Consider the following 6,292-nt stretch of genomic DNA (forward strand, 5'->3'; position numbering starts at 1 on the left):
CTTGTGATTACCTTCAGCCCACCTGGACAACATCCTTATCTTAAACTCAGCTGATTAATAACCATATATCTTTAAAGTCCCTTCACAGCAGGACTTATATTAGTGTCTGATGGAATAACCAGAGGATGGGATCTCGGAGGGACATTTAAAAAATTTTGCCTATCACCATCCATGTAATTTTTACATGATAAACTCTAACTCTGCTTAAAACTGGCCCTTGACCCCTTTGCAGCTGCACCACAGCTGAAGAAAAACATTCAGTGTTCTAATAGGGACATTCTGAATTTGTGATGACAAATCTCAAGTAGGACTCAGCACAGCCAAACAATCATTCTGTATTTCCCTAGGAGGCATCAGCATATAGAAGATATTTAAAACATTGCAACTAATGAGCTCAGCTATAAAGAGAATGTTGATAGAGAACAATAGAGAGCTGATGACTGAGTCCTGAAGAAGTCCAATGCTTAGAGGTCAGGAAGAAGGAGAATCAAGCAAAAGAAACTGATAAAGAACAGCCAAAGAGAAGTACAAGAAAGCCCAGGAGAGTATAGTGATCTAGAAGATAAATAAAGAAGGTATCTTAAGAACAGGGGATTCATCAACTGTGTCAGGTGCTGCCTAGATTTGGGAATTGTTCATTGGGTTTGGCATAGTGGAGGTCCATGGTGAACTTGAGAAGTGGAATATCAGTATATGGTATGAACAAAGCCTGACTGGGATGAGTTGAAGAGAAAATAGCTATTGGAGAAGTAGAGGTAGCAAGAATAAACAATTCTCTAAGGAGTTTTTCTATAAAGATGAGCACAGAAATGGGGTAATGCTATAGGGTTTCATGGGATTTAAGAGCAGAGAAAGATTGGTGGGGAAGCACATGGGGGCATTTGTATTGACTTCTAGTTGGTATGAAAATCCAAAAGAATCCACTTAGAAAATTTCAATTTCAGGGACGCCTGGGTGGCTCAGTTGGTTGGACGACTGTTTTCAGCTCAGGTCATGATCCCGGAGTCCCGGGATCAAGTCCCATATCGGGCTCTCAGCTCCATGGGGAGTCTGCTTCTCCCTCTGACCTTCTCCTCACTCATGCTCTCTCTCACTGCCTCTCTCTCAAATAAATAAATTAAAAAAAAAAAAAGAAAATTTCAATTTCAGATTTTCACTGTTAATATTTTCAAATTATTGAACATTGAATGCAGGGACACTTCCTTAGGTTTTTATGCATTACTGGACAAGTTCTTGCACAGTGTAGGGTAAGAAGGCTATAACGTATAAAAATGTATCTGAGAGCCATATATCTTTGACACAACAAAGTCCAGGGAGGACTTTTTTAAAATGGGAGATATATTTGCATTTTTGTATGGTGACATTAAACAACGTAGGAAAGAGAGGCAAAAATGCAGAGAAGAAAGTATAATTGCAATTGGAAAGTCATAGAACAGGCAGGAGGGGATGAGATTGAGTGCATTCTGGGAGGCTAATAGTAAATTAAAGCAAACACTTAAATAGAAGCAGGGAAGCTGAATATATGCATGAAAATTCAACAGATAACTAGATTTCATAATGGAGAAATATTGTAGTTTTCTTCCAATTGCTTTGAATCTTTCTCCCAGTGAAATGAGAGTTGAAGCTATCATCTGGAGGTAGAATATGAATAGAGTTTTGAGGATCAGAAAAACATGTGAAATGCCATCTGGGGCAGTAGAAGCAACCCATACCAGTCAGGCTTTGCCCCTATCATTTACTAATATTCCACTTCTCAAGTTCACCATGGACCTCCACTATGCCAAACCCAATGAACAATTCCCAATTCTAGGCAGCACCTGACACAGTTGATGAATCCCCTGTTCTTTTTTTTTTTTTCCCAATTTATTTATTTTCAGAAAAACAGTATTCATTATTTTTTCACCACACCCAGTGCTCCATGCAAGCTGTGCCCTCTATAATACCCACCACCTGGTACCCCAACCTCCCACCCCCCCTGCCACTTCAAACCCCTCAGACTGTTTTTCAGAGTCCATAGTCTCTCATGGTTCACCTCCCCTTCCAATTTACCCAAATTCCCTACTCCTCTCTAACGCCCCTTGTCCTCCATGCTATTGGTTATGCTCCACAAATGAGTGAAACCATATGATAATTGACTCTCTCTGCTTGACTGATTTCACTCAGCATAATCTCTTCCAGTCCCGTCCATGTTGCTACAAAAGTTGGATATTCGTCCTTTCTGATGGAGGCATAATACTCCATAGTGTATATGGACCACATCTTCCTTATCCATTCATCCGTTGAAGGGCATCTTGGTTCTTTCCATAGTTTGGCGACTGTGGCCATTGCTGCTATAAACATTGGGGTACAGATGGCCCTTCTTTTCACGACATCTGTATCTTTGGCGTAAATACCCAGGAGTGCAATTGCAGGGTCATAGGAAAGCTCTATTTTTAATTTCTTGAGGAATCTCCACACTGTTCTCCAAAGAGGCTGCACCAACTTGCATTCCCACCAACAGTGTAAGAGGGTTCCCCTTTCTCCACATCCTCTCCAACACATGTTGTTTCCTGTTTTGTTAATTTTGGCCATTCTAACTGGTGTAAGGTGATATCTCAATGTGGTTTTAATTTGAATCTCCCTGAGGGCTAATGATGATGAGCATTTTTTCATGTGTCCGATAGCCATTTGTATTTCTTGATTGGAGAAGTGTCTGTTCATATCTTCTGCCCATTTTTTGATGTGTTTGTCTGTTTTGTGTGGGTTGAGTTTGAGGAGTTCATTATAGATCCTGGATATCAACCTTTTGTCTGTACTGTCATTTGCAAATATCTTCTCCCATTCCGTGGGTTGCCTCTTTGTTTTTTTGACTGTTTCCTTTGCTGTGCAGAAGCTTTTGATTTTGATGAAGTCCCAGAAGTTTATTTTCGCTTTTGTTTCCTTTGCCTTTGGAGACGTATCTTGAAAGAAGTTGCTGTGGCTGATATCAAAGAGATTACTGCCTATGCTCTCCTCTAAGATTCTGATAGATTCCTGTCTCACGTTGAGGTCTTTTATCCATTTTGAGTTGATCTTTGTGTACGGTGTAAGAGAATGGTCGAGTTTCATTCTTCTATATATAGCTGTCCAGTTTTCCCAGCACCATTTATTGAAGAGACTGTCTTTTTTCCACTGTATATTTTTTCCTGTTTTGTCGAAGATTAATTGACCATAGAGTTGAGGGTCCATATCAGGGCTCTCTACTCTGTTCCACTGGTACTATGTGTCTGTTTTTATGCCAGTACCATGCTGTCTTGGTGATCACAGCTTTGTAATAAAGCTTGAAATCAGGTAAGGTGATGCCGCCAGCTTTATTTTTGTTTTTCAACATTCTTAAGATACTTTCTTTATTTATCTTCTAGATCACTATACTCTCCTGGGCTTTCTTGTACTTCTCTTTGGCTGTTCTTTATCAGTTTCTTTTGCTTGATTCTCCTTCTTCCTGACCTCTAAGCATTGGACTTCCTCAGGACTCAGTCATCAGCTCTCTATTGTTCTCTATCAACATTCTCTTTATAGTTGAGCTCATTAGTTGCAATGTTTTAAACATCTTCTATATGCTGATGGCTCCCAATTTTAGATTTCTAGTTCTGACATATCCCTTGAGCATTAAACTCATTTACTAATTGCTTACTCAACATCTCCTCTTGGTTGTCTAATAAGGTTCTCAAAATTAGCATGTCTAATATAAAACTCATGCTCCTCTCCATTTCTGTTCTCCCTTCCCCACCACAATTCACTTATCTCTCTATCTATTTCATCTTTGTCAATGTTACAATTCACCTACCTGTTCAGATCAAAGCTGTATTATTCAGGGTTCTCCACAAAGCTTAACCAAGAAGATAAGTAAACATATAGAAAGAGAGAGATATCTTAAATAATTATTAGCTCAGCAACTATGAGGGCTGGAAAGTCTAAAATGTGCAGGAAAGCCAACAGGTTAGAGACTAAGGGAGGGGTTGATGTTACAACTTAAGTCCAAATGCAGTCAGGAGGCAGAATTTCTTCTACCTTGGGGGACCATAATTTTTCTCTTAAGGCCTTCATCTGATTGGAGCATACCTACTCACACTATGAAGGGTAATCTGCTTTATTCAGAGTCTACTGATTTAAATGTTAATCACATTAATCATGTTAATGTTAATCTAAATTCAATTAAAATTTAAATGTTAATTTAAAAAGTATCTTCCCTGCAACATCTAGCCAAGCTGACATGAAATTAACCATCATGGTCCACCCCTTGTCGACCAGACATCCATATGCATCTTCTTAAACCATATTTAATCTCCAAATAAAGGCCACAATAAGGTCATAGTTCTAACATATTACGGATATCCTGTGTATAACCAAAACACACTCATATTTTCCCTAGAAAAGAATACAAAGTCCTTAGGTGATACTCAGTTTTCTTCTTGCCATCTTGTAATTAAATATGATGATATAAAGTGAATACATTTTATAGAGAAAAGGGAAAAATCAAAGATATTATTATATACATATATGCACACATATATCACCTTTGGTGTCAATGTAGAGCTTGTATCCAATAAACCTCAAAAAGTCATTATTTTCAGTTCTTCCTCAGAGGAAGCCCATAGATGGCAGCCATGGCACTCAGCTAAAATGGCATGATCCTGAAGCCCCACTTCCACAAGGACTGGCAGGGGCACATGCCCACGTGGTTCAACCAGCTGGTGCCAGGAGATCTACAGACATAAGGCCTAGCAAGTCAAGGCATGCTGCATTGCTCCATGCCTGGCACGCAGACCCCCCTAACCCATTGTAAAGTGTCCCACAATAAGGTAGCATGCCCAAGTACAAGCTGACTGGGGCTTCAGCTTGGGAGAGTCAAGGATGGCTGGCATCCACATGAAGGTGGCATGGGTCATTGGGATTACATTGGGCTTTCAGTGGATCCAAAAACGTGGAACAAGTCCATGGAATCCTTGTAGTCCAACATGCAGCAGCTCAAGTGGTATCATCCTTGGTTCCCAAGAAGGGAGACAACTCTGCTAAAGAACTCAAATTGGCTACTCAGCTAACAGGACTGGTCATACCCATAGGGAATGTCTATAAGAAGGAAAAAGCCAGAGTCATTACAGAGGAAGAGAAGAACTTCAAGGTCTTCATTAGTCTTAACATGGCCAGTGCCAATGCCTAGCTCTTTTCATATCTGGGTAAAAAGGGCCAAGGAGGGACACCTGGGTGGCTCAGTTGGTTGGGCAGCTGCCTTCGGCTCAGGTTATGGTCCCAGCATCCTGGGAACGAGTCCCATATCGGGCTCCTTGCTTGGCGGGGAGCCTGCTTCTCCCTCTGCCTCTGCCTGCCACACTGCCTGTGCTCGTTCTCACTCCTCTCTCTCTCTGACAAATAAATTAAAAAAAAAAAAAAAAGGCCAAGGAAACTACAGACCAGGACATTGAAAAGAAAAAATAAAGTGTCATTGACAACTTGTAAAAAAAAAATGTCATTATTTTCTTTTTCTCAATGCACAGTCATCTTGGTCGAAGGCCATATATCACTTTGGAATAGATTGGGAGAAAGAATAGCAGGATACATTTTCAGCAGTGTACTGGGTCCTTCTCCAAGGGAAACTGGCTTCGCCTTAACTCAAGTTCAAGGGGTCCCAAGCCTATAAACTGGTTCAAATATAGGAATTAACTATGGGCCTGTGACTCTTTGCTTTTATGATTCAAATTTGACTTTTGTTCTTTTGACCTAGAACGCTCTGCTTATACAAATCTTTATTTGTATAATTTAAATTTATAAAATAAATATAATTTATTTGTATAATTTAAAATACATGGTAATTTAGACTTACCATGTATTTTACTCCTAGAAATATCAGGATCAGCTAGCCAACAGCTTAAGTCAAAATGTTCTAATTGCTGCTTTGATTCTCCTGTTCATTAGAGTAACCATGCCCACCTTGCCTTTGGTGATTAAATAGCACCACTTGTTTTGATACCTTGGAATTCAATTACTTTCATTACATTTAGGTATTCCAAGTCAGTGACAGTTGTTTCCACCATAATTTCTGACTTCAGGAGGAAAACAATCACAGAGCTCTTCAAGAGTATTGGGCCTTCCCTCACAAACTTATTGCTCATAGTCATATTGAAAGGTATGTCTTCTGCACCCTCCTAGGATGGATGAGGAGATCTTAAGTGATAAATCCATTCTGACATTCCAATCTCCCTAAGCTTTTGAATCTCTTCCTCTATAGTTTATCAAGACAGTGCTGGCATTTCAGTCCATTTAGTGTAGGCCGTAT

The 6,292-nt window shown here is 39.8% G+C and overlaps 1 pseudogene; it reads left to right on the forward strand.

Moving 5' to 3' along the window:
- The first annotated feature begins 4,625 nt into the window (after positions 1-4,625).
- LOC122893527 lies at positions 4,626-5,454 on the forward strand (annotated as a pseudogene).
- The last annotated feature ends 838 nt before the right edge of the window (positions 5,455-6,292 follow it).

Source organism: Neovison vison, chromosome 13, assembly GCF_020171115.1.
Source record: "Neovison vison isolate M4711 chromosome 13, ASM_NN_V1, whole genome shotgun sequence".
NCBI lineage: Eukaryota > Metazoa > Chordata > Mammalia > Carnivora > Mustelidae > Neogale > Neogale vison.